This window comes from Ctenopharyngodon idella, chromosome 15 (assembly GCF_019924925.1).
Source record: "Ctenopharyngodon idella isolate HZGC_01 chromosome 15, HZGC01, whole genome shotgun sequence".
Lineage (NCBI taxonomy): Eukaryota > Metazoa > Chordata > Actinopteri > Cypriniformes > Xenocyprididae > Ctenopharyngodon > Ctenopharyngodon idella.
In genome coordinates this window covers 30611571-30635571 of record NC_067234.1, presented here as the reverse complement: position 1 = coordinate 30635571, position 24001 = coordinate 30611571, and the positions used below count along the sequence as shown (strand labels likewise).

General features: G+C 49.4%; 54 non-coding genes across 54 annotated transcripts; 27 read left to right on the top strand and 27 right to left on the bottom strand.

Moving 5' to 3' along the window:
- The first annotated feature begins 101 nt into the window (after positions 1–101).
- On the top strand, positions 102–173 carry trnag-ucc (transfer RNA glycine (anticodon UCC)). Its single transcript has one exon. It is a non-coding gene; the product is annotated as a tRNA-Gly (tRNA).
- A 48-nt stretch (positions 174–221) lies between these two features.
- On the bottom strand, positions 222–293 carry trnad-guc (transfer RNA aspartic acid (anticodon GUC)). Its single transcript has one exon. It is a non-coding gene; the product is annotated as a tRNA-Asp (tRNA).
- Positions 294–444: 151 nt separating this feature from the next.
- On the top strand, positions 445–516 carry trnae-uuc (transfer RNA glutamic acid (anticodon UUC)). Its single transcript has one exon. It is a non-coding gene; the product is annotated as a tRNA-Glu (tRNA).
- A 286-nt stretch (positions 517–802) lies between these two features.
- Positions 803–874, bottom strand: trnad-guc (transfer RNA aspartic acid (anticodon GUC)). Its single transcript has one exon. It is a non-coding gene; the product is annotated as a tRNA-Asp (tRNA).
- Positions 875–988: 114 nt separating this feature from the next.
- On the top strand, positions 989–1075 carry trnay-gua (transfer RNA tyrosine (anticodon GUA)). Its single transcript is given in 2 exon segments — positions 989–1025; positions 1040–1075. It is a non-coding gene; the product is annotated as a tRNA-Tyr (tRNA).
- A 62-nt stretch (positions 1076–1137) lies between these two features.
- Positions 1138–1209, bottom strand: trnae-cuc (transfer RNA glutamic acid (anticodon CUC)). Its single transcript has one exon. It is a non-coding gene; the product is annotated as a tRNA-Glu (tRNA).
- Positions 1210–1409: 200 nt separating this feature from the next.
- On the top strand, positions 1410–1483 carry trnam-cau (transfer RNA methionine (anticodon CAU)). The gene has a single exon. It is a non-coding gene; the product is annotated as a tRNA-Met (tRNA).
- Positions 1484–1889: 406 nt separating this feature from the next.
- trnal-cag (transfer RNA leucine (anticodon CAG)) lies at positions 1890–1972 on the bottom strand. Its single transcript has one exon. It is a non-coding gene; the product is annotated as a tRNA-Leu (tRNA).
- Positions 1973–3788: 1816 nt separating this feature from the next.
- On the top strand, positions 3789–3860 carry trnag-ucc (transfer RNA glycine (anticodon UCC)). Its single transcript has one exon. It is a non-coding gene; the product is annotated as a tRNA-Gly (tRNA).
- Positions 3861–3908: 48 nt separating this feature from the next.
- On the bottom strand, positions 3909–3980 carry trnad-guc (transfer RNA aspartic acid (anticodon GUC)). The gene has a single exon. It is a non-coding gene; the product is annotated as a tRNA-Asp (tRNA).
- A 151-nt stretch (positions 3981–4131) lies between these two features.
- trnae-uuc (transfer RNA glutamic acid (anticodon UUC)) lies at positions 4132–4203 on the top strand. The gene has a single exon. It is a non-coding gene; the product is annotated as a tRNA-Glu (tRNA).
- Positions 4204–4489: 286 nt separating this feature from the next.
- Positions 4490–4561, bottom strand: trnad-guc (transfer RNA aspartic acid (anticodon GUC)). The gene has a single exon. It is a non-coding gene; the product is annotated as a tRNA-Asp (tRNA).
- A 114-nt stretch (positions 4562–4675) lies between these two features.
- On the top strand, positions 4676–4762 carry trnay-gua (transfer RNA tyrosine (anticodon GUA)). Its single transcript is given in 2 exon segments — positions 4676–4712; positions 4727–4762. It is a non-coding gene; the product is annotated as a tRNA-Tyr (tRNA).
- Positions 4763–4824: 62 nt separating this feature from the next.
- On the bottom strand, positions 4825–4896 carry trnae-cuc (transfer RNA glutamic acid (anticodon CUC)). Its single transcript has one exon. It is a non-coding gene; the product is annotated as a tRNA-Glu (tRNA).
- A 200-nt stretch (positions 4897–5096) lies between these two features.
- Positions 5097–5170, top strand: trnam-cau (transfer RNA methionine (anticodon CAU)). The gene has a single exon. It is a non-coding gene; the product is annotated as a tRNA-Met (tRNA).
- A 406-nt stretch (positions 5171–5576) lies between these two features.
- On the bottom strand, positions 5577–5659 carry trnal-cag (transfer RNA leucine (anticodon CAG)). Its single transcript has one exon. It is a non-coding gene; the product is annotated as a tRNA-Leu (tRNA).
- Positions 5660–7486: 1827 nt separating this feature from the next.
- trnag-ucc (transfer RNA glycine (anticodon UCC)) lies at positions 7487–7558 on the top strand. The gene has a single exon. It is a non-coding gene; the product is annotated as a tRNA-Gly (tRNA).
- A 48-nt stretch (positions 7559–7606) lies between these two features.
- trnad-guc (transfer RNA aspartic acid (anticodon GUC)) lies at positions 7607–7678 on the bottom strand. The gene has a single exon. It is a non-coding gene; the product is annotated as a tRNA-Asp (tRNA).
- Positions 7679–7829: 151 nt separating this feature from the next.
- trnae-uuc (transfer RNA glutamic acid (anticodon UUC)) lies at positions 7830–7901 on the top strand. The gene has a single exon. It is a non-coding gene; the product is annotated as a tRNA-Glu (tRNA).
- A 286-nt stretch (positions 7902–8187) lies between these two features.
- trnad-guc (transfer RNA aspartic acid (anticodon GUC)) lies at positions 8188–8259 on the bottom strand. Its single transcript has one exon. It is a non-coding gene; the product is annotated as a tRNA-Asp (tRNA).
- A 114-nt stretch (positions 8260–8373) lies between these two features.
- On the top strand, positions 8374–8460 carry trnay-gua (transfer RNA tyrosine (anticodon GUA)). The gene is given in 2 exon segments: positions 8374–8410; positions 8425–8460. It is a non-coding gene; the product is annotated as a tRNA-Tyr (tRNA).
- A 62-nt stretch (positions 8461–8522) lies between these two features.
- On the bottom strand, positions 8523–8594 carry trnae-cuc (transfer RNA glutamic acid (anticodon CUC)). The gene has a single exon. It is a non-coding gene; the product is annotated as a tRNA-Glu (tRNA).
- Positions 8595–8794: 200 nt separating this feature from the next.
- trnam-cau (transfer RNA methionine (anticodon CAU)) lies at positions 8795–8868 on the top strand. The gene has a single exon. It is a non-coding gene; the product is annotated as a tRNA-Met (tRNA).
- Positions 8869–9274: 406 nt separating this feature from the next.
- Positions 9275–9357, bottom strand: trnal-cag (transfer RNA leucine (anticodon CAG)). Its single transcript has one exon. It is a non-coding gene; the product is annotated as a tRNA-Leu (tRNA).
- A 1827-nt stretch (positions 9358–11184) lies between these two features.
- On the top strand, positions 11185–11256 carry trnag-ucc (transfer RNA glycine (anticodon UCC)). The gene has a single exon. It is a non-coding gene; the product is annotated as a tRNA-Gly (tRNA).
- A 48-nt stretch (positions 11257–11304) lies between these two features.
- Positions 11305–11376, bottom strand: trnad-guc (transfer RNA aspartic acid (anticodon GUC)). The gene has a single exon. It is a non-coding gene; the product is annotated as a tRNA-Asp (tRNA).
- A 151-nt stretch (positions 11377–11527) lies between these two features.
- Positions 11528–11599, top strand: trnae-uuc (transfer RNA glutamic acid (anticodon UUC)). Its single transcript has one exon. It is a non-coding gene; the product is annotated as a tRNA-Glu (tRNA).
- A 286-nt stretch (positions 11600–11885) lies between these two features.
- Positions 11886–11957, bottom strand: trnad-guc (transfer RNA aspartic acid (anticodon GUC)). Its single transcript has one exon. It is a non-coding gene; the product is annotated as a tRNA-Asp (tRNA).
- A 114-nt stretch (positions 11958–12071) lies between these two features.
- On the top strand, positions 12072–12158 carry trnay-gua (transfer RNA tyrosine (anticodon GUA)). Its single transcript is given in 2 exon segments — positions 12072–12108; positions 12123–12158. It is a non-coding gene; the product is annotated as a tRNA-Tyr (tRNA).
- A 62-nt stretch (positions 12159–12220) lies between these two features.
- trnae-cuc (transfer RNA glutamic acid (anticodon CUC)) lies at positions 12221–12292 on the bottom strand. The gene has a single exon. It is a non-coding gene; the product is annotated as a tRNA-Glu (tRNA).
- A 200-nt stretch (positions 12293–12492) lies between these two features.
- trnam-cau (transfer RNA methionine (anticodon CAU)) lies at positions 12493–12566 on the top strand. The gene has a single exon. It is a non-coding gene; the product is annotated as a tRNA-Met (tRNA).
- Positions 12567–12972: 406 nt separating this feature from the next.
- Positions 12973–13055, bottom strand: trnal-cag (transfer RNA leucine (anticodon CAG)). Its single transcript has one exon. It is a non-coding gene; the product is annotated as a tRNA-Leu (tRNA).
- Positions 13056–14884: 1829 nt separating this feature from the next.
- trnag-ucc (transfer RNA glycine (anticodon UCC)) lies at positions 14885–14956 on the top strand. The gene has a single exon. It is a non-coding gene; the product is annotated as a tRNA-Gly (tRNA).
- Positions 14957–15004: 48 nt separating this feature from the next.
- Positions 15005–15076, bottom strand: trnad-guc (transfer RNA aspartic acid (anticodon GUC)). The gene has a single exon. It is a non-coding gene; the product is annotated as a tRNA-Asp (tRNA).
- Positions 15077–15227: 151 nt separating this feature from the next.
- Positions 15228–15299, top strand: trnae-uuc (transfer RNA glutamic acid (anticodon UUC)). The gene has a single exon. It is a non-coding gene; the product is annotated as a tRNA-Glu (tRNA).
- A 286-nt stretch (positions 15300–15585) lies between these two features.
- Positions 15586–15657, bottom strand: trnad-guc (transfer RNA aspartic acid (anticodon GUC)). Its single transcript has one exon. It is a non-coding gene; the product is annotated as a tRNA-Asp (tRNA).
- Positions 15658–15771: 114 nt separating this feature from the next.
- Positions 15772–15858, top strand: trnay-gua (transfer RNA tyrosine (anticodon GUA)). Its single transcript is given in 2 exon segments — positions 15772–15808; positions 15823–15858. It is a non-coding gene; the product is annotated as a tRNA-Tyr (tRNA).
- Positions 15859–15920: 62 nt separating this feature from the next.
- trnae-cuc (transfer RNA glutamic acid (anticodon CUC)) lies at positions 15921–15992 on the bottom strand. Its single transcript has one exon. It is a non-coding gene; the product is annotated as a tRNA-Glu (tRNA).
- A 200-nt stretch (positions 15993–16192) lies between these two features.
- trnam-cau (transfer RNA methionine (anticodon CAU)) lies at positions 16193–16266 on the top strand. The gene has a single exon. It is a non-coding gene; the product is annotated as a tRNA-Met (tRNA).
- Positions 16267–16672: 406 nt separating this feature from the next.
- trnal-cag (transfer RNA leucine (anticodon CAG)) lies at positions 16673–16755 on the bottom strand. The gene has a single exon. It is a non-coding gene; the product is annotated as a tRNA-Leu (tRNA).
- A 1819-nt stretch (positions 16756–18574) lies between these two features.
- On the top strand, positions 18575–18646 carry trnag-ucc (transfer RNA glycine (anticodon UCC)). The gene has a single exon. It is a non-coding gene; the product is annotated as a tRNA-Gly (tRNA).
- Positions 18647–18694: 48 nt separating this feature from the next.
- trnad-guc (transfer RNA aspartic acid (anticodon GUC)) lies at positions 18695–18766 on the bottom strand. The gene has a single exon. It is a non-coding gene; the product is annotated as a tRNA-Asp (tRNA).
- Positions 18767–18917: 151 nt separating this feature from the next.
- trnae-uuc (transfer RNA glutamic acid (anticodon UUC)) lies at positions 18918–18989 on the top strand. The gene has a single exon. It is a non-coding gene; the product is annotated as a tRNA-Glu (tRNA).
- A 286-nt stretch (positions 18990–19275) lies between these two features.
- On the bottom strand, positions 19276–19347 carry trnad-guc (transfer RNA aspartic acid (anticodon GUC)). The gene has a single exon. It is a non-coding gene; the product is annotated as a tRNA-Asp (tRNA).
- A 114-nt stretch (positions 19348–19461) lies between these two features.
- trnay-gua (transfer RNA tyrosine (anticodon GUA)) lies at positions 19462–19548 on the top strand. The gene is given in 2 exon segments: positions 19462–19498; positions 19513–19548. It is a non-coding gene; the product is annotated as a tRNA-Tyr (tRNA).
- Positions 19549–19610: 62 nt separating this feature from the next.
- trnae-cuc (transfer RNA glutamic acid (anticodon CUC)) lies at positions 19611–19682 on the bottom strand. Its single transcript has one exon. It is a non-coding gene; the product is annotated as a tRNA-Glu (tRNA).
- A 200-nt stretch (positions 19683–19882) lies between these two features.
- On the top strand, positions 19883–19956 carry trnam-cau (transfer RNA methionine (anticodon CAU)). Its single transcript has one exon. It is a non-coding gene; the product is annotated as a tRNA-Met (tRNA).
- Positions 19957–20362: 406 nt separating this feature from the next.
- trnal-cag (transfer RNA leucine (anticodon CAG)) lies at positions 20363–20445 on the bottom strand. The gene has a single exon. It is a non-coding gene; the product is annotated as a tRNA-Leu (tRNA).
- Positions 20446–22264: 1819 nt separating this feature from the next.
- trnag-ucc (transfer RNA glycine (anticodon UCC)) lies at positions 22265–22336 on the top strand. Its single transcript has one exon. It is a non-coding gene; the product is annotated as a tRNA-Gly (tRNA).
- A 48-nt stretch (positions 22337–22384) lies between these two features.
- On the bottom strand, positions 22385–22456 carry trnad-guc (transfer RNA aspartic acid (anticodon GUC)). Its single transcript has one exon. It is a non-coding gene; the product is annotated as a tRNA-Asp (tRNA).
- A 151-nt stretch (positions 22457–22607) lies between these two features.
- On the top strand, positions 22608–22679 carry trnae-uuc (transfer RNA glutamic acid (anticodon UUC)). Its single transcript has one exon. It is a non-coding gene; the product is annotated as a tRNA-Glu (tRNA).
- A 286-nt stretch (positions 22680–22965) lies between these two features.
- trnad-guc (transfer RNA aspartic acid (anticodon GUC)) lies at positions 22966–23037 on the bottom strand. Its single transcript has one exon. It is a non-coding gene; the product is annotated as a tRNA-Asp (tRNA).
- Positions 23038–23151: 114 nt separating this feature from the next.
- Positions 23152–23238, top strand: trnay-gua (transfer RNA tyrosine (anticodon GUA)). Its single transcript is given in 2 exon segments — positions 23152–23188; positions 23203–23238. It is a non-coding gene; the product is annotated as a tRNA-Tyr (tRNA).
- Positions 23239–23300: 62 nt separating this feature from the next.
- On the bottom strand, positions 23301–23372 carry trnae-cuc (transfer RNA glutamic acid (anticodon CUC)). The gene has a single exon. It is a non-coding gene; the product is annotated as a tRNA-Glu (tRNA).
- Between the last annotated feature and the right edge of the window lie 629 nt (positions 23373–24001).

Below are 24001 nucleotides of genomic sequence, written 5' to 3'. Positions count from 1 at the left end.
CCTGGTTCACGTGTTCTTTTCTGTGCCGGGTCCAAACAAAGAGCGTTTCAGGTCCTTCGCTGACCGCACAAAAGCCGGCATCAGCCGGCACCCAAGCGCCTGCGTTGGTGGTATAGTGGTGAGCATAGCTGCCTTCCAAGCAGTTGACCCGGGTTCGATTCCCGGCCAACGCATCGCTTTTGGCTCAAGCTTACTGGAGCTGGAGCAAAATAAAAACGGGTCTCCCCGTCGGGGAATCGAACCCCGGTCTTCCGCGTGACAGGCGGAGATACTGTCCACTATACTAACGAGGAGCTGCGGTTGCAGGCCGTCGCCCCGATCGGTGCCTCGAAAAGACTTTTACCATGCCCACATATGCTTCTGAGCATGGCATTGGGGCTGTACTACTTCAGGAAGGTCAAGGGCAGATCCAACCAATTGCCTACAGTAGTTTCTTGCCGAAGGTCCCATATGGTCTAGCGGTCAGGATTCCTGGTTTTCACCCAGGCGGCCCGGGTTCGACTCCCGGTATGGGAAGCTCGGCTTGTGTTTGCTTCCCTCGTCGAACAGCCAGCGCGTCTGTCTGCGGCAGAAGCATTTTTAGCCAGCAGTCTTTAACATTTTACCCATGCATTATTTCTTTACCAAACCTCTTTCAAATGATTAAAGGCATCGTAGGGAACAGATAGACACCAAACACAATATGAAATGGCTAAATCATCGTCCATGCATTTGCAAGATGTCGTTGAAGCGGTCGTCCGCGAGCCCTTGCTGGAGCAAAACAATTTTGTGTGGGTCGTTGGGCAGCAGCAAAGGACGCGGCCTCCCCGTCGGGGAATCGAACCCCGGTCTTCCGCGTGACAGGCGGAGATACTGTCCACTATACTAACGAGGAGCTGTCTAGCGGTCAGGATTCCAGCCAGCGCGTCTGTCTGCGGCAGAAGCATTTTTAGCCAGCAGTGGCGCTGCAGCAACCTGATAGGTTGTGGTTCCTTTCCCCAGCTGCGTGCCTTCGATAGCTCAGCTGGTAGAGCGGAGGACTGTAGGTGGAGAGTTAGCAATCCTTAGGTCGCTGGTTCGACTCCGGCTCGAAGGAGGTCTTTTTCACACGCAAACACTTTTGTGGCCGCGCCTGAGTTTTGGAAGCGTAAAAGCGCATTCCCTGACCGGGAATCGAACCCGGGCCGCGGCGGTGAGAGCGCCGAATCCTAACCACTAGACCACCAGGGAAGGGCTGTTTGTCCCGCCCCCTCAAGCCTGGCTGTGGGCCCCTACCTGAGTTCGCTGCAACCGCTCAAGCAAGAGTCGAACCTAGAATCCTTTTGTTAAGGTTTAATATCAACTTGCCAAAGGGTTAAAGACTCTAGCTTGTGCCCACAGCCAAAGGTTAGCATTGTCAGAAGTGGGATTCGAGCCCTGCCAAAGAACATGCCTCGTTGGCGCAGTTAGGCAGCGCGTCAGTCTCATAATCTGAAGGTCGTGAGTTCGAGCCTCACACGGGGCAGGGTGGTTCCTTTTGGCGCACGAGAGCCTTTAGACGAAAGAGCGCTTTCCTTTATTCCCTTTCGTGTGATTGTCCATTACTCCTGCGGCCAAAAGGCTCTTCAGCTCCTCTCTAGGGCAGACAGCATGAGATTCTGAGAAAATCTGTGTCATGTCAAGTAGTTTCCCTGAATCTCATTAAATGAAACTGCATTCAATTTTACGGCGTCCTCTGAAAGCGTTGGACGTGCAATGCAATTGAAATCCAGTGTTTTAGTAGGCCTAGTGTCGTATAAACGCAGTCATAGTATCCCTCTCGTGTTCGTGTGATGCGTGGCAGTGTTGTTGCAGTGCTTTTGTTCAGGATTAATATCAGCTTGCCAAAGGGTTAAAGACTCTAGCTTGAGCCCACAGCCAAAGGTTAGCATTGTCAGAAGTGGGATTCGAACCCACGCCTCCAGGGGAGACTGCGACCTGAACGCAGCGCCTTAGACCGCTCGGCCATCCTGACACAAGGGCTGAGGGTGAGCAGTATTTTCGGAGCTCCACCGAATGGCAGATGATCTGGAAGCTAGTGCTTCACCGCTCAGCCCAGCCAAAGCAAAAAAGAAAGAGCGCTTTCCTTTATTCCCTTTCATGTGATTGTCCATTTCTCCAGGCGACACCAAACACGTTTGCTAGATTCTATAGCCTTTGTGTCGAACCAGGATCTCCCCGTGTACTCGCTTCCAGTAGCCGGTAACATGAAGGACCCGTTCTAGTGTCGGCTTGCTATGCCATTCCCGCCCCCTGGGCCGGATACAAGCATCCATTGCTCCAGCGAGTTCCCCACCTGGCGAACCCTGTCGAGTTCCTCCACCTCCCCCTGTGGCTTGGACATTGGAGCGGCATAATGATGGGGAGATGACGAGGAAGTAAGTGCAGGTGAGGAAACAGGAGGATCATGGGTAATGGAGTCCGGGAACAGAGGGAACCGTGACAATTACTGTTTTTGCTGTATTTTGATCAAATAAATGAAGCCTTGGTGAGCAGGTGAGCTTTTAAAAACATTTAAAAATCTTACAGTTCAAAAACTTTTGACTGGTAGTGTATATAAATATATATAATAGTTTATTGTTGTTTAATATTTATTTTATATTCCCATATGTATTATAGTGTATGTATACATATCCTTATACATACTCACATATACACATTTTGGTATTTTACTTAATATTGTTTCCTCTACACATAAACTTTTCTATTATAATAATAATAATAATAATATAGGATAAAAAGTGCACAGTATAATACTTTAACCATTAAATATGGCTGGAAGTTAAAGAAAAGAACAGAGCCAACCAAGAGAGCAAAATGATTGTATCACACAGAAACAAGTGTGTTATTTTCTCATATTCAGTAACCACTGCTCCTTAGTAATTGTTTCTTTATTTGGGAAAAATATTTTGCCTTTGTACTGGCTATGGCCAGTTTCTTGAGTACGAAATTGGCCACACTTTCTGCACGTATTTGCTTTTACAGTACGATTGTATGACCGTTTGGTTGGGGTGGCTTTGTCAGGTGGGTCAGAGGAAATGGCTCCAGGGTTAATGCTGGAAAATGGGGCTGGGCAGGGCAACAGTAACATCTGAGACACAACAGGGGCAGAGGGTGTGTCAGGAACCAATGGGTGTGGTGCTGTCGGCCTGGGATAAATTGTCCTTAGCTGGCTGAACGTGGCTGAACGCTAAGGGTGTAAGGCTGATGGCTCAAATGAAGTTGCTGTGGCAGATGTACAGGCAGCTGAGGGCTGGATCTTTCTAATCTTTGTTTTTGCCTGTCCAGCTGTGTCTGGTGGCATCTGGTAGTTATGCAACTGGTGACTATATTGTGGTGGCACAACAGGCTGTACTCGTGCTGGAGGCAGAGCATCCAGTGCCACTGGACGTGCCTCTGGAAGCTCCAGCCCTTGCAACAGCACTGAGACCTCCTGACCCTTTAAGCGTTCATTGTGCCACGTTGTAAGGGTCCTCTGGTTTACCTCAACTAACTGAAGGGTTGTTTCGCTCATTAGCTGCCGAATTCTTCTGTAATCACGAAGAATGAGTTCCCATCTGGACAAAGATTCTTTCCGCTGTTTTTTGGGGCTTCGGCGGATGTTACACAACCTTATGAAGATCAGCTCCACTAGACACTGTGCCAACTCATCCACCCGTTCCATTCCAGGAATGCGGTGCTCGTCAACAGCCTGGTTCACGTGTTCTTTTCTGTGCCGGGTCCAAACAAAGAGCGTTTCAGGTCCTTCGCTGACCGCACAAAAGCCGGCATCAGCCGGCACCCAAGCGCCTGCGTTGGTGGTATAGTGGTGAGCATAGCTGCCTTCCAAGCAGTTGACCCGGGTTCGATTCCCGGCCAACGCATCGCTTTTGGCTCAAGCTTACTGGAGCTGGAGCAAAATAAAAACGGGTCTCCCCGTCGGGGAATCGAACCCCGGTCTTCCGCGTGACAGGCGGAGATACTGTCCACTATACTAACGAGGAGCTGCGGTTGCAGGCCGTCGCCCCGATCGGTGCCTCGAAAAGACTTTTACCATGCCCACATATGCTTCTGAGCATGGCATTGGGGCTGTACTACTTCAGGAAGGTCAAGGGCAGATCCAACCAATTGCCTACAGTAGTTTCTTGCCGAAGGTCCCATATGGTCTAGCGGTCAGGATTCCTGGTTTTCACCCAGGCGGCCCGGGTTCGACTCCCGGTATGGGAAGCTCGGCTTGTGTTTGCTTCCCTCGTCGAACAGCCAGCGCGTCTGTCTGCGGCAGAAGCATTTTTAGCCAGCAGTCTTTAACATTTTACCCATGCATTATTTCTTTACCAAACCTCTTTCAAATGATTAAAGGCATCGTAGGGAACAGATAGACACCAAACACAATATGAAATGGCTAAATCATCGTCCATGCATTTGCAAGATGTCGTTGAAGCGGTCGTCCGCGAGCCCTTGCTGGAGCAAAACAATTTTGTGTGGGTCGTTGGGCAGCAGCAAAGGACGCGGCCTCCCCGTCGGGGAATCGAACCCCGGTCTTCCGCGTGACAGGCGGAGATACTGTCCACTATACTAACGAGGAGCTGTCTAGCGGTCAGGATTCCAGCCAGCGCGTCTGTCTGCGGCAGAAGCATTTTTAGCCAGCAGTGGCGCTGCAGCAACCTGATAGGTTGTGGTTCCTTTCCCCAGCTGCGTGCCTTCGATAGCTCAGCTGGTAGAGCGGAGGACTGTAGGTGGAGAGTTAGCAATCCTTAGGTCGCTGGTTCGACTCCGGCTCGAAGGAGGTCTTTTTCACACGCAAACACTTTTGTGGCCGCGCCTGAGTTTTGGAAGCGTAAAAGCGCATTCCCTGACCGGGAATCGAACCCGGGCCGCGGCGGTGAGAGCGCCGAATCCTAACCACTAGACCACCAGGGAAGGGCTGTTTGTCCCGCCCCCTCAAGCCTGGCTGTGGGCCCCTACCTGAGTTCGCTGCAACCGCTCAAGCAAGAGTCGAACCTAGAATCCTTTTGTTAAGGTTTAATATCAACTTGCCAAAGGGTTAAAGACTCTAGCTTGTGCCCACAGCCAAAGGTTAGCATTGTCAGAAGTGGGATTCGAGCCCTGCCAAAGAACATGCCTCGTTGGCGCAGTTAGGCAGCGCGTCAGTCTCATAATCTGAAGGTCGTGAGTTCGAGCCTCACACGGGGCAGGGTGGTTCCTTTTGGCGCACGAGAGCCTTTAGACGAAAGAGCGCTTTCCTTTATTCCCTTTCGTGTGATTGTCCATTACTCCTGCGGCCAAAAGGCTCTTCAGCTCCTCTCTAGGGCAGACAGCATGAGATTCTGAGAAAATCTGTGTCATGTCAAGTAGTTTCCCTGAATCTCATTAAATGAAACTGCATTCAATTTTACGGCGTCCTCTGAAAGCGTTGGACGTGCAATGCAATTGAAATCCAGTGTTTTAGTAGGCCTAGTGTCGTATAAACGCAGTCATAGTATCCCTCTCGTGTTCGTGTGATGCGTGGCAGTGTTGTTGCAGTGCTTTTGTTCAGGATTAATATCAGCTTGCCAAAGGGTTAAAGACTCTAGCTTGAGCCCACAGCCAAAGGTTAGCATTGTCAGAAGTGGGATTCGAACCCACGCCTCCAGGGGAGACTGCGACCTGAACGCAGCGCCTTAGACCGCTCGGCCATCCTGACACAAGGGCTGAGGGTGAGCAGTATTTTCGGAGCTCCACCGAATGGCAGATGATCTGGAAGCTAGTGCTTCACCGCTCAGCCCAGCCCAGCCAAAGCAAAAAAGAAAGAGCGCTTTCCTTTATTCCCTTTCATGTGATTGTCCATTTCTCCAGGCGACACCAAACACGTTTGCTAGATTCTATAGCCTTTGTGTCGAACCAGGATCTCCCCGTGTACTCGCTTCCAGTAGCCGGTAACATGAAGGACCCGTTCTAGTGTCGGCTTGCTATGCCATTCCCGCCCCCTGGGCCGGATACAAGCATCCATTGCTCCAGCGAGTTCCCCACCTGGCGAACCCTGTCGAGTTCCTCCACCTCCCCCTGTGGCTTGGACATTGGAGCGGCATAATGATGGGGAGATGACGAGGAAGTAAGTGCAGGTGAGGAAACAGGAGGATCATGGGTAATGGAGTCCGGGAACAGAGGGAACCGTGACAATTACTGTTTTTGCTGTATTTTGATCAAATAAATGAAGCCTTGGTGAGCAGGTGAGCTTTTAAAAACATTTAAAAATCTTACAGTTCAAAAACTTTTGACTGGTAGTGTATATAAATATATATAATAGTTTATTGTTGTTTAATATTTATTTTATATTCCCATATGTATTATAGTGTATGTATACATATCCTTATACATACTCACATATACACATTTTGGTATTTTACTTAATATTGTTTCCTCTACACATAAACTTTTCTATTATAATAATAATAATAATAATAATAATATAAGATAAAAAGTGCACAGTATAATACTTTAACCATTAAATATGGCTGGAAGTTAAAGAAAAGAACAGAGCCAACCAAGAGAGCAAAATGATTGTATCACACAGAAACAAGTGTGTTATTTTCTCATATTCAGTAACCACTGCTCCTTAGTAATTGTTTCTTTATTTGGGAAAAATATTTTGCCTTTGTACTGGCTATGGCCAGTTTCTTGAGTACGAAATTGGCCACACTTTCTGCACGTATTTGCTTTTACAGTACGATTGTATGACCGTTTGGTTGGGGTGGCTTTGTCAGGTGGGTCAGAGGAAATGGCTCCAGGGTTAATGCTGGAAAATGGGGCTGGGCAGGGCAACAGTAACATCTGAGACACAACAGGGGCAGAGGGTGTGTCAGGAACCAATGGGTGTGGTGCTGTCGGCCTGGGATAAATTGTCCTTAGCTGGCTGAACGTGGCTGAACGCTAAGGGTGTAAGGCTGATGGCTCAAATGAAGTTGCTGTGGCAGATGTACAGGCAGCTGAGGGCTGGATCTTTCTAATCTTTGTTTTTGCCTGTCCAGCTGTGTCTGGTGGCATCTGGTAGTTATGCAACTGGTGACTATATTGTGGTGGCACAACAGGCTGTACTCGTGCTGGAGGCAGAGCATCCAGTGCCACTGGACGTGCCTCTGGAAGCTCCAGCCCTTGCAACAGCACTGAGACCTCCTGACCCTTTAAGCGTTCATTGTGCCACGTTGTAAGGGTCCTCTGGTTTACCTCAACTAACTGAAGGGTTGTTTCGCTCATTAGCTGCCGAATTCTTCTGTAATCACGAAGAATGAGTTCCCATCTGGACAAAGATTCTTTCCGCTGTTTTTTGGGGCTTCGGCGGATGTTACACAACCTTATGAAGATCAGCTCCACTAGACACTGTGCCAACTCATCCACCCGTTCCATTCCAGGAATGCGGTGCTCGTCAACAGCCTGGTTCACGTGTTCTTTTCTGTGCCGGGTCCAAACAAAGAGCGTTTCAGGTCCTTCGCTGACCGCACAAAAGCCGGCATCAGCCGGCACCCAAGCGCCTGCGTTGGTGGTATAGTGGTGAGCATAGCTGCCTTCCAAGCAGTTGACCCGGGTTCGATTCCCGGCCAACGCATCGCTTTTGGCTCAAGCTTACTGGAGCTGGAGCAAAATAAAAACGGGTCTCCCCGTCGGGGAATCGAACCCCGGTCTTCCGCGTGACAGGCGGAGATACTGTCCACTATACTAACGAGGAGCTGCGGTTGCAGGCCGTCGCCCCGATCGGTGCCTCGAAAAGACTTTTACCATGCCCACATATGCTTCTGAGCATGGCATTGGGGCTGTACTACTTCAGGAAGGTCAAGGGCAGATCCAACCAATTGCCTACAGTAGTTTCTTGCCGAAGGTCCCATATGGTCTAGCGGTCAGGATTCCTGGTTTTCACCCAGGCGGCCCGGGTTCGACTCCCGGTATGGGAAGCTCGGCTTGTGTTTGCTTCCCTCGTCGAACAGCCAGCGCGTCTGTCTGCGGCAGAAGCATTTTTAGCCAGCAGTCTTTAACATTTTACCCATGCATTATTTCTTTACCAAACCTCTTTCAAATGATTAAAGGCATCGTAGGGAACAGATAGACACCAAACACAATATGAAATGGCTAAATCATCGTCCATGCATTTGCAAGATGTCGTTGAAGCGGTCGTCCGCGAGCCCTTGCTGGAGCAAAACAATTTTGTGTGGGTCGTTGGGCAGCAGCAAAGGACGCGGCCTCCCCGTCGGGGAATCGAACCCCGGTCTTCCGCGTGACAGGCGGAGATACTGTCCACTATACTAACGAGGAGCTGTCTAGCGGTCAGGATTCCAGCCAGCGCGTCTGTCTGCGGCAGAAGCATTTTTAGCCAGCAGTGGCGCTGCAGCAACCTGATAGGTTGTGGTTCCTTTCCCCAGCTGCGTGCCTTCGATAGCTCAGCTGGTAGAGCGGAGGACTGTAGGTGGAGAGTTAGCAATCCTTAGGTCGCTGGTTCGACTCCGGCTCGAAGGAGGTCTTTTTCACACGCAAACACTTTTGTGGCCGCGCCTGAGTTTTGGAAGCGTAAAAGCGCATTCCCTGACCGGGAATCGAACCCGGGCCGCGGCGGTGAGAGCGCCGAATCCTAACCACTAGACCACCAGGGAAGGGCTGTTTGTCCCGCCCCCTCAAGCCTGGCTGTGGGCCCCTACCTGAGTTCGCTGCAACCGCTCAAGCAAGAGTCGAACCTAGAATCCTTTTGTTAAGGTTTAATATCAACTTGCCAAAGGGTTAAAGACTCTAGCTTGTGCCCACAGCCAAAGGTTAGCATTGTCAGAAGTGGGATTCGAGCCCTGCCAAAGAACATGCCTCGTTGGCGCAGTTAGGCAGCGCGTCAGTCTCATAATCTGAAGGTCGTGAGTTCGAGCCTCACACGGGGCAGGGTGGTTCCTTTTGGCGCACGAGAGCCTTTAGACGAAAGAGCGCTTTCCTTTATTCCCTTTCGTGTGATTGTCCATTACTCCTGCGGCCAAAAGGCTCTTCAGCTCCTCTCTAGGGCAGACAGCATGAGATTCTGAGAAAATCTGTGTCATGTCAAGTAGTTTCCCTGAATCTCATTAAATGAAACTGCATTCAATTTTACGGCGTCCTCTGAAAGCGTTGGACGTGCAATGCAATTGAAATCCAGTGTTTTAGTAGGCCTAGTGTCGTATAAACGCAGTCATAGTATCCCTCTCGTGTTCGTGTGATGCGTGGCAGTGTTGTTGCAGTGCTTTTGTTCAGGATTAATATCAGCTTGCCAAAGGGTTAAAGACTCTAGCTTGAGCCCACAGCCAAAGGTTAGCATTGTCAGAAGTGGGATTCGAACCCACGCCTCCAGGGGAGACTGCGACCTGAACGCAGCGCCTTAGACCGCTCGGCCATCCTGACACAAGGGCTGAGGGTGAGCAGTATTTTCGGAGCTCCACCGAATGGCAGATGATCTGGAAGCTAGTGCTTCACCGCTCAGCCCAGCCCAGCCAAAGCAAAAAAGAAAGAGCGCTTTCCTTTATTCCCTTTCATGTGATTGTCCATTTCTCCAGGCGACACCAAACACGTTTGCTAGATTCTATAGCCTTTGTGTCGAACCAGGATCTCCCCGTGTACTCGCTTCCAGTAGCCGGTAACATGAAGGACCCGTTCTAGTGTCGGCTTGCTATGCCATTCCCGCCCCCTGGGCCGGATACAAGCATCCATTGCTCCAGCGAGTTCCCCACCTGGCGAACCCTGTCGAGTTCCTCCACCTCCCCCTGTGGCTTGGACATTGGAGCGGCATAATGATGGGGAGATGACGAGGAAGTAAGTGCAGGTGAGGAAACAGGAGGATCATGGGTAATGGAGTCCGGGAACAGAGGGAACCGTGACAATTACTGTTTTTGCTGTATTTTGATCAAATAAATGAAGCCTTGGTGAGCAGGTGAGCTTTTAAAAACATTTAAAAATCTTACAGTTCAAAAACTTTTGACTGGTAGTGTATATAAATATATATAATAGTTTATTGTTGTTTAATATTTATTTTATATTCCCATATGTATTATAGTGTATGTATACATATCCTTATACATACTCACATATACACATTTTGGTATTTTACTTAATATTGTTTCCTCTACACATAAACTTTTCTATTATAATAATAATAATAATAATAATAATATAAGATAAAAAGTGCACAGTATAATACTTTAACCATTAAATATGGCTGGAAGTTAAAGAAAAGAACAGAGCCAACCAAGAGAGCAAAATGATTGTATCACACAGAAACAAGTGTGTTATTTTCTCATATTCAGTAACCACTGCTCCTTAGTAATTGTTTCTTTATTTGGGAAAAATATTTTGCCTTTGTACTGGCTATGGCCAGTTTCTTGAGTACGAAATTGGCCACACTTTCTGCACGTATTTGCTTTTACAGTACGATTGTATGACCGTTTGGTTGGGGTGGCTTTGTCAGGTGGGTCAGAGGAAATGGCTCCAGGGTTAATGCTGGAAAATGGGGCTGGGCAGGGCAACAGTAACATCTGAGACACAACAGGGGCAGAGGGTGTGTCAGGAACCAATGGGTGTGGTGCTGTCGGCCTGGGATAAATTGTCCTTAGCTGGCTGAACGTGGCTGAACGCTAAGGGTGTAAGGCTGATGGCTCAAATGAAGTTGCTGTGGCAGATGTACAGGCAGCTGAGGGCTGGATCTTTCTAATCTTTGTTTTTGCCTGTCCAGCTGTGTCTGGTGGCATCTGGTAGTTATGCAACTGGTGACTATATTGTGGTGGCACAACAGGCTGTACTCGTGCTGGAGGCAGAGCATCCAGTGCCACTGGACGTGCCTCTGGAAGCTCCAGCCCTTGCAACAGCACTGAGACCTCCTGACCCTTTAAGCGTTCATTGTGCCACGTTGTAAGGGTCCTCTGGTTTACCTCAACTAACTGAAGGGTTGTTTCGCTCATTAGCTGCCGAATTCTTCTGTAATCACGAAGAATGAGTTCCCATCTGGACAAAGATTCTTTCCGCTGTTTTTTGGGGCTTCGGCGGATGTTACACAACCTTATGAAGATCAGCTCCACTAGACACTGTGCCAACTCATCCACCCGTTCCATTCCAGGAATGCGGTGCTCGTCAACAGCCTGGTTCACGTGTTCTTTTCTGTGCCGGGTCCAAACAAAGAGCGTTTCAGGTCCTTCGCTGACCGCACAAAAGCCGGCATCAGCCGGCACCCAAGCGCCTGCGTTGGTGGTATAGTGGTGAGCATAGCTGCCTTCCAAGCAGTTGACCCGGGTTCGATTCCCGGCCAACGCATCGCTTTTGGCTCAAGCTTACTGGAGCTGGAGCAAAATAAAAACGGGTCTCCCCGTCGGGGAATCGAACCCCGGTCTTCCGCGTGACAGGCGGAGATACTGTCCACTATACTAACGAGGAGCTGCGGTTGCAGGCCGTCGCCCCGATCGGTGCCTCGAAAAGACTTTTACCATGCCCACATATGCTTCTGAGCATGGCATTGGGGCTGTACTACTTCAGGAAGGTCAAGGGCAGATCCAACCAATTGCCTACAGTAGTTTCTTGCCGAAGGTCCCATATGGTCTAGCGGTCAGGATTCCTGGTTTTCACCCAGGCGGCCCGGGTTCGACTCCCGGTATGGGAAGCTCGGCTTGTGTTTGCTTCCCTCGTCGAACAGCCAGCGCGTCTGTCTGCGGCAGAAGCATTTTTAGCCAGCAGTCTTTAACATTTTACCCATGCATTATTTCTTTACCAAACCTCTTTCAAATGATTAAAGGCATCGTAGGGAACAGATAGACACCAAACACAATATGAAATGGCTAAATCATCGTCCATGCATTTGCAAGATGTCGTTGAAGCGGTCGTCCGCGAGCCCTTGCTGGAGCAAAACAATTTTGTGTGGGTCGTTGGGCAGCAGCAAAGGACGCGGCCTCCCCGTCGGGGAATCGAACCCCGGTCTTCCGCGTGACAGGCGGAGATACTGTCCACTATACTAACGAGGAGCTGTCTAGCGGTCAGGATTCCAGCCAGCGCGTCTGTCTGCGGCAGAAGCATTTTTAGCCAGCAGTGGCGCTGCAGCAACCTGATAGGTTGTGGTTCCTTTCCCCAGCTGCGTGCCTTCGATAGCTCAGCTGGTAGAGCGGAGGACTGTAGGTGGAGAGTTAGCAATCCTTAGGTCGCTGGTTCGACTCCGGCTCGAAGGAGGTCTTTTTCACACGCAAACACTTTTGTGGCCGCGCCTGAGTTTTGGAAGCGTAAAAGCGCATTCCCTGACCGGGAATCGAACCCGGGCCGCGGCGGTGAGAGCGCCGAATCCTAACCACTAGACCACCAGGGAAGGGCTGTTTGTCCCGCCCCCTCAAGCCTGGCTGTGGGCCCCTACCTGAGTTCGCTGCAACCGCTCAAGCAAGAGTCGAACCTAGAATCCTTTTGTTAAGGTTTAATATCAACTTGCCAAAGGGTTAAAGACTCTAGCTTGTGCCCACAGCCAAAGGTTAGCATTGTCAGAAGTGGGATTCGAGCCCTGCCAAAGAACATGCCTCGTTGGCGCAGTTAGGCAGCGCGTCAGTCTCATAATCTGAAGGTCGTGAGTTCGAGCCTCACACGGGGCAGGGTGGTTCCTTTTGGCGCACGAGAGCCTTTAGACGAAAGAGCGCTTTCCTTTATTCCCTTTCGTGTGATTGTCCATTACTCCTGCGGCCAAAAGGCTCTTCAGCTCCTCTCTAGGGCAGACAGCATGAGATTCTGAGAAAATCTGTGTCATGTCAAGTAGTTTCCCTGAATCTCATTAAATGAAACTGCATTCAATTTTACGGCGTCCTCTGAAAGCGTTGGACGTGCAATGCAATTGAAATCCAGTGTTTTAGTAGGCCTAGTGTCGTATAAACGCAGTCATAGTATCCCTCTCGTGTTCGTGTGATGCGTGGCAGTGTTGTTGCAGTGCTTTTGTTCAGGATTAATATCAGCTTGCCAAAGGGTTAAAGACTCTAGCTTGAGCCCACAGCCAAAGGTTAGCATTGTCAGAAGTGGGATTCGAACCCACGCCTCCAGGGGAGACTGCGACCTGAACGCAGCGCCTTAGACCGCTCGGCCATCCTGACACAAGGGCTGAGGGTGAGCAGTATTTTCGGAGCTCCACCGAATGGCAGATGATCTGGAAGCTAGTGCTTCACCGCTCAGCCAGCCCAGCCAAAGCAAAAAAGAAAGAGCGCTTTCCTTTATTCCCTTTCATGTGATTGTCCATTTCTCCAGGCGACACCAAACACGTTTGCTAGATTCTATAGCCTTTGTGTCGAACCAGGATCTCCCCGTGTACTCGCTTCCAGTAGCCGGTAACATGAAGGACCCGTTCTAGTGTCGGCTTGCTATGCCATTCCCGCCCCCTGGGCCGGATACAAGCATCCATTGCTCCAGCGAGTTCCCCACCTGGCGAACCCTGTCGAGTTCCTCCACCTCCCCCTGTGGCTTGGACATTGGAGCGGCATAATGATGGGGAGATGACGAGGAAGTAAGTGCAGGTGAGGAAACAGGAGGATCATGGGTAATGGAGTCCGGGAACAGAGGGAACCGTGACAATTACTGTTTTTGCTGTATTTTGATCAAATAAATGAAGCCTTGGTGAGCAGGTGAGCTTTTAAAAACATTTAAAAATCTTACAGTTCAAAAACTTTTGACTGGTAGTGTATATAAATATATATAATAGTTTATTGTTGTTTAATATTTATTTTATATTCCCATATGTATTATAGTGTATGTATACATATCCTTATACATACTCACATATACACATTTTGGTATTTTACTTAATATTGTTTCCTCTACACATAAACTTTTCTATTATAATAATAATAATAATAATAATAATAATATAAGATAAAAAGTGCACAGTATAATACTTTAACCATTAAATATGGCTGGAAGTTAAAGAAAAGAACAGAGCCAACCAAGAGAGCAAAATGATTGTATCACACAGAAACAAGTGTGTTATTTTCTCATATTCAGTAACCACTGCTCCTTAGTAATTGTTTCTTTATTTGGGAAAAATATTTTGCCTTTGTACTGGCTATGGCCAGTTTCTTGAGTACGAAATTGGCCACACTTTCTGCACGTATTTGCTTTTACAGTACGATTGTATGACCGTTTGGTTGGGGTGGCTTTGTCAGGTGGGTCAGAGGAAATGGCTCCAGGGTTAATGCTGGAAAATGGGGCTGGGCAGGGCAACAGTAACATCTGAGACACAACAGGGGCAGAGGGTGTGTCAGGAACCAATGGGTGTGGTGCTGTCGGCCTGGGATAAATTGTCCTTAGCTGGCTGAACGTGGCTGAACGCTAAGGGTGTAAGGCTGATGGCTCAAATGAAGTTGCTGTGGCAGATGTACAGGCAGCTGAGGGCTGGATCTTTCTAATCTTTGTTTTTGCCTGTCCAGCTGTGTCTGGTGGCATCTGGTAGTTATGCAACTGGTGACTATATTGTGGTGGCACAACAGGCTGTACTCGTGCTGGAGGCAGAGCATCCAGTGCCACTGGACGTGCCTCTGGAAGCTCCAGCCCTTGCAACAGCACTGAGACCTCCTGACCCTTTAAGCGTTCATTGTGCCACGTTGTAAGGGTCCTCTGGTTTACCTCAACTAACTGAAGGGTTGTTTCGCTCATTAGCTGCCGAATTCTTCTGTAATCACGAAGAATGAGTTCCCATCTGGACAAAGATTCTTTCCGCTGTTTTTTGGGGCTTCGGCGGATGTTACACAACCTTATGAAGATCAGCTCCACTAGACACTGTGCCAACTCATCCACCCGTTCCATTCCAGGAATGCGGTGCTCGTCAACAGCCTGGTTCACGTGTTCTTTTCTGTGCCGGGTCCAAACAAAGAGCGTTTCAGGTCCTTCGCTGACCGCACAAAAGCCGGCATCAGCCGGCACCCAAGCGCCTGCGTTGGTGGTATAGTGGTGAGCATAGCTGCCTTCCAAGCAGTTGACCCGGGTTCGATTCCCGGCCAACGCATCGCTTTTGGCTCAAGCTTACTGGAGCTGGAGCAAAATAAAAACGGGTCTCCCCGTCGGGGAATCGAACCCCGGTCTTCCGCGTGACAGGCGGAGATACTGTCCACTATACTAACGAGGAGCTGCGGTTGCAGGCCGTCGCCCCGATCGGTGCCTCGAAAAGACTTTTACCATGCCCACATATGCTTCTGAGCATGGCATTGGGGCTGTACTACTTCAGGAAGGTCAAGGGCAGATCCAACCAATTGCCTACAGTAGTTTCTTGCCGAAGGTCCCATATGGTCTAGCGGTCAGGATTCCTGGTTTTCACCCAGGCGGCCCGGGTTCGACTCCCGGTATGGGAAGCTCGGCTTGTGTTTGCTTCCCTCGTCGAACAGCCAGCGCGTCTGTCTGCGGCAGAAGCATTTTTAGCCAGCAGTCTTTAACATTTTACCCATGCATTATTTCTTTACCAAACCTCTTTCAAATGATTAAAGGCATCGTAGGGAACAGATAGACACCAAACACAATATGAAATGGCTAAATCATCGTCCATGCATTTGCAAGATGTCGTTGAAGCGGTCGTCCGCGAGCCCTTGCTGGAGCAAAACAATTTTGTGTGGGTCGTTGGGCAGCAGCAAAGGACGCGGCCTCCCCGTCGGGGAATCGAACCCCGGTCTTCCGCGTGACAGGCGGAGATACTGTCCACTATACTAACGAGGAGCTGTCTAGCGGTCAGGATTCCAGCCAGCGCGTCTGTCTGCGGCAGAAGCATTTTTAGCCAGCAGTGGCGCTGCAGCAACCTGATAGGTTGTGGTTCCTTTCCCCAGCTGCGTGCCTTCGATAGCTCAGCTGGTAGAGCGGAGGACTGTAGGTGGAGAGTTAGCAATCCTTAGGTCGCTGGTTCGACTCCGGCTCGAAGGAGGTCTTTTTCACACGCAAACACTTTCGTGGCCGCGCCTGAGTTTTGGAAGCGTAAAAGCGCATTCCCTGACCGGGAATCGAACCCGGGCCGCGGCGGTGAGAGCGCCGAATCCTAACCACTAGACCACCAGGGAAGGGCTGTTTGTCCCGCCCCCTCAAGCCTGGCTGTGGGCCCCTACCTGAGTTCGCTGCAACCGCTCAAGCAAGAGTCGAACCTAGAATCCTTTTGTTAAGGTTTAATATCAACTTGCCAAAGGGTTAAAGACTCTAGCTTGTGCCCACAGCCAAAGGTTAGCATTGTCAGAAGTGGGATTCGAGCCCTGCCAAAGAACATGCCTCGTTGGCGCAGTTAGGCAGCGCGTCAGTCTCATAATCTGAAGGTCGTGAGTTCGAGCCTCACACGGGGCAGGGTGGTTCCTTTTGGCGCACGAGAGCCTTTAGACGAAAGAGCGCTTTCCTTTATTCCCTTTCGTGTGATTGTCCATTACTCCTGCGGCCAAAAGGCTCTTCAGCTCCTCTCTAGGGCAGACAGCATGAGATTCTGAGAAAATCTGTGTCATGTCAAGTAGTTTCCCTGAATCTCATTAAATGAAACTGCATTCAATTTTACGGCGTCCTCTGAAAGCGTTGGACGTGCAATGCAATTGAAATCCAGTGTTTTAGTAGGCCTAGTGTCGTATAAACGCAGTCATAGTATCCCTCTCGTGTTCGTGTGATGCGTGGCAGTGTTGTTGCAGTGCTTTTGTTCAGGATTAATATCAGCTTGCCAAAGGGTTAAAGACTCTAGCTTGAGCCCACAGCCAAAGGTTAGCATTGTCAGAAGTGGGATTCGAACCCACGCCTCCAGGGGAGACTGCGACCTGAACGCAGCGCCTTAGACCGCTCGGCCATCCTGACACAAGGGCTGAGGGTGAGCAGTATTTTCGGAGCTCCACCGAATGGCAGATGATCTGGAAGCTAGTGCTTCACCGCTCAGCCCAGCCAAAGCAAAAAAGAAAGAGCGCTTTCCTTTATTCCCTTTCATGTGATTGTCCATTTCTCCAGGCGACACCAAACACGTTTGCTAGATTCTATAGCCTTTGTGTCGAACCAGGATCTCCCCGTGTACTCGCTTCCAGTAGCCGGTAACATGAAGGACCCGTTCTAGTGTCGGCTTGCTATGCCATTCCCGCCCCCTGGGCCGGATACAAGCATCCATTGCTCCAGCGAGTTCCCCACCTGGCGAACCCTGTCGAGTTCCTCCACCTCCCCCTGTGGCTTGGACATTGGAGCGGCATAATGATGGGGAGATGACGAGGAAGTAAGTGCAGGTGAGGAAACAGGAGGATCATGGGTAATGGAGTCCGGGAACAGAGGGAACCGTGACAATTACTGTTTTTGCTGTATTTTGATCAAATAAATGAAGCCTTGGTGAGCAGGTGAGCTTTTAAAAACATTTAAAAATCTTACAGTTCAAAAACTTTTGACTGGTAGTGTATATAAATATATATAATAGTTTATTGTTGTTTAATATTTATTTTATATTCCCATATGTATTATAGTGTATGTATACATATCCTTATACATACTCACATATACACATTTTGGTATTTTACTTAATATTGTTTCCTCTACACATAAACTTTTCTATTATAATAATAATAATAATAATAATATAAGATAAAAAGTGCACAGTATAATACTTTAACCATTAAATATGGCTGGAAGTTAAAGAAAAGAACAGAGCCAACCAAGAGAGCAAAATGATTGTATCACACAGAAACAAGTGTGTTATTTTCTCATATTCAGTAACCACTGCTCCTTAGTAATTGTTTCTTTATTTGGGAAAAATATTTTGCCTTTGTACTGGCTATGGCCAGTTTCTTGAGTACGAAATTGGCCACACTTTCTGCACGTATTTGCTTTTACAGTACGATTGTATGACCGTTTGGTTGGGGTGGCTTTGTCAGGTGGGTCAGAGGAAATGGCTCCAGGGTTAATGCTGGAAAATGGGGCTGGGCAGGGCAACAGTAACATCTGAGACACAACAGGGGCAGAGGGTGTGTCAGGAACCAATGGGTGTGGTGCTGTCGGCCTGGGATAAATTGTCCTTAGCTGGCTGAACGTGGCTGAACGCTAAGGGTGTAAGGCTGATGGCTCAAATGAAGTTGCTGTGGCAGATGTACAGGCAGCTGAGGGCTGGATCTTTCTAATCTTTGTTTTTGCCTGTCCAGCTGTGTCTGGTGGCATCTGGTAGTTATGCAACTGGTGACTATATTGTGGTGGCACAACAGGCTGTACTCGTGCTGGAGGCAGAGCATCCAATGCCACTGGACGTGCCTCTGGAAGCTCCAGCCCTTGCAACAGCACTGAGACCTCCTGACCCTTTAAGCGTTCATTGTGCCACGTTGTAAGGGTCCTCTGGTTTACCTCAACTAACTGAAGGGTTGTTTCGCTCATTAGCTGCCGAATTCTTCTGTAATCACGAAGAATGAGTTCCCATCTGGACAAAGATTCTTTCCGCTGTTTTTTGGGGCTTCGGCGGATGTTACACAACCTTATGAAGATCAGCTCCACTAGACACTGTGCCAACTCATCCACCCGTTCCATTCCAGGAATGCGGTGCTCGTCAACAGCCTGGTTCACGTGTTCTTTTCTGTGCCGGGTCCAAACAAAGAGCGTTTCAGGTCCTTCGCTGACCGCACAAAAGCCGGCATCAGCCGGCACCCAAGCGCCTGCGTTGGTGGTATAGTGGTGAGCATAGCTGCCTTCCAAGCAGTTGACCCGGGTTCGATTCCCGGCCAACGCATCGCTTTTGGCTCAAGCTTACTGGAGCTGGAGCAAAATAAAAACGGGTCTCCCCGTCGGGGAATCGAACCCCGGTCTTCCGCGTGACAGGCGGAGATACTGTCCACTATACTAACGAGGAGCTGCGGTTGCAGGCCGTCGCCCCGATCGGTGCCTCGAAAAGACTTTTACCATGCCCACATATGCTTCTGAGCATGGCATTGGGGCTGTACTACTTCAGGAAGGTCAAGGGCAGATCCAACCAATTGCCTACAGTAGTTTCTTGCCGAAGGTCCCATATGGTCTAGCGGTCAGGATTCCTGGTTTTCACCCAGGCGGCCCGGGTTCGACTCCCGGTATGGGAAGCTCGGCTTGTGTTTGCTTCCCTCGTCGAACAGCCAGCGCGTCTGTCTGCGGCAGAAGCATTTTTAGCCAGCAGTCTTTAACATTTTACCCATGCATTATTTCTTTACCAAACCTCTTTCAAATGATTAAAGGCATCGTAGGGAACAGATAGACACCAAACACAATATGAAATGGCTAAATCATCGTCCATGCATTTGCAAGATGTCGTTGAAGCGGTCGTCCGCGAGCCCTTGCTGGAGCAAAACAATTTTGTGTGGGTCGTTGGGCAGCAGCAAAGGACGCGGCCTCCCCGTCGGGGAATCGAACCCCGGTCTTCCGCGTGACAGGCGGAGATACTGTCCACTATACTAACGAGGAGCTGTCTAGCGGTCAGGATTCCAGCCAGCGCGTCTGTCTGCGGCAGAAGCATTTTTAGCCAGCAGTGGCGCTGCAGCAACCTGATAGGTTGTGGTTCCTTTCCCCAGCTGCGTGCCTTCGATAGCTCAGCTGGTAGAGCGGAGGACTGTAGGTGGAGAGTTAGCAATCCTTAGGTCGCTGGTTCGACTCCGGCTCGAAGGAGGTCTTTTTCACACGCAAACACTTTTGTGGCCGCGCCTGAGTTTTGGAAGCGTAAAAGCGCATTCCCTGACCGGGAATCGAACCCGGGCCGCGGCGGTGAGAGCGCCGAATCCTAACCACTAGACCACCAGGGAAGGGCTGTTTGTCCCGCCCCCTCAAGCCTGGCTGTGGGCCCCTACCTGAGTTCGCTGCAACCGCTCAAGCAAGAGTCGAACCTAGAATCCTTTTGTTAAGGTTTAATATCAACTTGCCAAAGGGTTAAAGACTCTAGCTTGTGCCCACAGCCAAAGGTTAGCATTGTCAGAAGTGGGATTCGAGCCCTGCCAAAGAACATGCCTCGTTGGCGCAGTTAGGCAGCGCGTCAGTCTCATAATCTGAAGGTCGTGAGTTCGAGCCTCACACGGGGCAGGGTGGTTCCTTTTGGCGCACGAGAGCCTTTAGACGAAAGAGCGCTTTCCTTTATTCCCTTTCGTGTGATTGTCCATTACTCCTGCGGCCAAAAGGCTCTTCAGCTCCTCTCTAGGGCAGACAGCATGAGATTCTGAGAAAATCTGTGTCATGTCAAGTAGTTTCCCTGAATCTCATTAAATGAAACTGCATTCAATTTTACGGCGTCCTCTGAAAGCGTTGGACGTGCAATGCAATTGAAATCCAGTGTTTTAGTAGGCCTAGTGTCGTATAAACGCAGTCATAGTATCCCTCTCGTGTTCGTGTGATGCGTGGCAGTGTTGTTGCAGTGCTTTTGTTCAGGATTAATATCAGCTTGCCAAAGGGTTAAAGACTCTAGCTTGAGCCCACAGCCAAAGGTTAGCATTGTCAGAAGTGGGATTCGAACCCACGCCTCCAGGGGAGACTGCGACCTGAACGCAGCGCCTTAGACCGCTCGGCCATCCTGACACAAGGGCTGAGGGTGAGCAGTATTTTCGGAGCTCCACCGAATGGCAGATGATCTGGAAGCTAGTGCTTCACCGCTCAGCCCAGCCAAAGCAAAAAAGAAAGAGCGCTTTCCTTTATTCCCTTTCATGTGATTGTCCATTTCTCCAGGCGACACCAAACACGTTTGCTAGATTCTATAGCCTTTGTGTCGAACCAGGATCTCCCCGTGTACTCGCTTCCAGTAGCCGGTAACATGAAGGACCCGTTCTAGTGTCGGCTTGCTATGCCATTCCCGCCCCCTGGGCCGGATACAAGCATCCATTGCTCCAGCGAGTTCCCCACCTGGCGAACCCTGTCGAGTTCCTCCACCTCCCCCTGTGGCTTGGACATTGGAGCGGCATAATGATGGGGAGATGACGAGGAAGTAAGTGCAGGTGAGGAAACAGGAGGATCATGGGTAATGGAGTCCGGGAACAGAGGGAACCGTGACAATTACTGTTTTTGCTGTATTTTGATCAAATAAATGAAGCCTTGGTGAGCAGGTGAGCTTTTAAAAACATTTAAAAATCTTACAGTTCAAAAACTTTTGACTGGTAGTGTATATAAATATATATAATAGTTTATTGTTGTTTAATATTTATTTTATATTCCCATATGTATTATAGTGTATGTATACATATCCTTATACATACTCACATATACACATTTTGGTATTTTACTTAATATTGTTTCCTCTACACATAAACTTTTCTATTATAATAATAATAATAATAATAATATAAGATAAAAAGTGCACAGTATAATACTTTAACCATTAAATATGGCTGGAAGTTAAAGAAAAGAACAGAGCCAACCAAGAGAGCAAAATGATTGTATCACACAGAAACAAGTGTGTTATTTTCTCATATTCAGTAACCACTGCTCCTTAGTAATTGTTTCTTTATTTGGGAAAAATATTTTGCCTTTGTACTGGCTATGGCCAGTTTCTTGAGTACGAAATTGGCCACACTTTCTGCACGTATTTGCTTTTACAGTACGATTGTATGACCGTTTGGTTGGGGTGGCTTTGTCAGGTGGGTCAGAGGAAATGGCTCCAGGGTTAATGCTGGAAAATGGGGCTGGGCAGGGCAACAGTAACATCTGAGACACAACAGGGGCAGAGGGTGTGTCAGGAACCAATGGGTGTGGTGCTGTCGGCCTGGGATAAATTGTCCTTAGCTGGCTGAACGTGGCTGAACGCTAAGGGTGTAAGGCTGATGGCTCAAATGAAGTTGCTGTGGCAGATGTACAGGCAGCTGAGGGCTGGATCTTTCTAATCTTTGTTTTTGCCTGTCCAGCTGTGTCTGGTGGCATCTGGTAGTTATGCAACTGGTGACTATATTGTGGTGGCACAACAGGCTGTACTCGTGCTGGAGGCAGAGCATCCAGTGCCACTGGACGTGCCTCTGGAAGCTCCAGCCCTTGCAACAGCACTGAGACCTCCTGACCCTTTAAGCGTTCATTGTGCCACGTTGTAAGGGTCCTCTGGTTTACCTCAACTAACTGAAGGGTTGTTTCGCTCATTAGCTGCCGAATTCTTCTGTAATCACGAAGAATGAGTTCCCATCTGGACAAAGATTCTTTCCGCTGTTTTTTGGGGCTTCGGCGGATGTTACACAACCTTATGAAGATCAGCTCCACTAGACACTGTGCCAACTCATCCACCCGTTCCATTCCAGGAATGCGGTGCTCGTCAACAGCCTGGTTCACGTGTTCTTTTCTGTGCCGGGTCCAAACAAAGAGCGTTTCAGGTCCTTCGCTGACCGCACAAAAGCCGGCATCAGCCGGCACCCAAGCGCCTGCGTTGGTGGTATAGTGGTGAGCATAGCTGCCTTCCAAGCAGTTGACCCGGGTTCGATTCCCGGCCAACGCATCGCTTTTGGCTCAAGCTTACTGGAGCTGGAGCAAAATAAAAACGGGTCTCCCCGTCGGGGAATCGAACCCCGGTCTTCCGCGTGACAGGCGGAGATACTGTCCACTATACTAACGAGGAGCTGCGGTTGCAGGCCGTCGCCCCGATCGGTGCCTCGAAAAGACTTTTACCATGCCCACATATGCTTCTGAGCATGGCATTGGGGCTGTACTACTTCAGGAAGGTCAAGGGCAGATCCAACCAATTGCCTACAGTAGTTTCTTGCCGAAGGTCCCATATGGTCTAGCGGTCAGGATTCCTGGTTTTCACCCAGGCGGCCCGGGTTCGACTCCCGGTATGGGAAGCTCGGCTTGTGTTTGCTTCCCTCGTCGAACAGCCAGCGCGTCTGTCTGCGGCAGAAGCATTTTTAGCCAGCAGTCTTTAACATTTTACCCATGCATTATTTCTTTACCAAACCTCTTTCAAATGATTAAAGGCATCGTAGGGAACAGATAGACACCAAACACAATATGAAATGGCTAAATCATCGTCCATGCATTTGCAAGATGTCGTTGAAGCGGTCGTCCGCGAGCCCTTGCTGGAGCAAAACAATTTTGTGTGGGTCGTTGGGCAGCAGCAAAGGACGCGGCCTCCCCGTCGGGGAATCGAACCCCGGTCTTCCGCGTGACAGGCGGAGATACTGTCCACTATACTAACGAGGAGCTGTCTAGCGGTCAGGATTCCAGCCAGCGCGTCTGTCTGCGGCAGAAGCATTTTTAGCCAGCAGTGGCGCTGCAGCAACCTGATAGGTTGTGGTTCCTTTCCCCAGCTGCGTGCCTTCGATAGCTCAGCTGGTAGAGCGGAGGACTGTAGGTGGAGAGTTAGCAATCCTTAGGTCGCTGGTTCGACTCCGGCTCGAAGGAGGTCTTTTTCACACGCAAATACTTTCGTGGCCGCGCCTGAGTTTTGGAAGCGTAAAAGCGCATTCCCTGACCGGGAATCGAACCCGGGCCGCAGCGGTGAGAGCGCCGAATCCTAACCACTAGACCACCAGGGAAGGGCTGTTTGTCCCGCCCCCTCAAGCCTGGCTGTGGGCCCCTACCTGAGTTCGCTGCAACCGCTCAAGCAAGAGTCGAACCTAGAATCCTTTTGTTAAGGTTTAATATCAACTTGCCAAAGGGTTAAAGACTCTAGCTTGTGCCCACAGCCAAAGGTTAGCATTGTCAGAAGTGGGATTCGAGCCCTACCAAAGAACATGCCTCATTGGCGCAGTTAGGCAGCGTGTTTGTCTCATGATCTGAAGGTCGTGAGTTCGAGCCTCACACGTGGCAGGGTGGTGCCTTTTGGTGCACGAGAGCCTTTAGACGAAAGAGCGCTTTCCTTTATTCCCTTTCGTGTGATTGTCCATTTCTCCTGCGGCCAAAAGGCTCTCTGGCTCCTCTCTAGGGCAGACAGCATGAGATTCTGAGAAAATCCGTGTCATTTCAAGTAGTTTTCCTGAATCTCATTAAATGAAACTGCATTCAATTTTACGGTGTCCTCTGAAAGCGTTGGATGTGCAATGCAATTGAAATCCAGTGTTTTAGTAGGCCTAGTGTCATATAAACGCAGTCATAGTATCCCTCTCGTGTTCGTGTAATGCGTGGCAGTGTTGTTGCAGTGCTTTTGTTCAGGATTAATATCAAC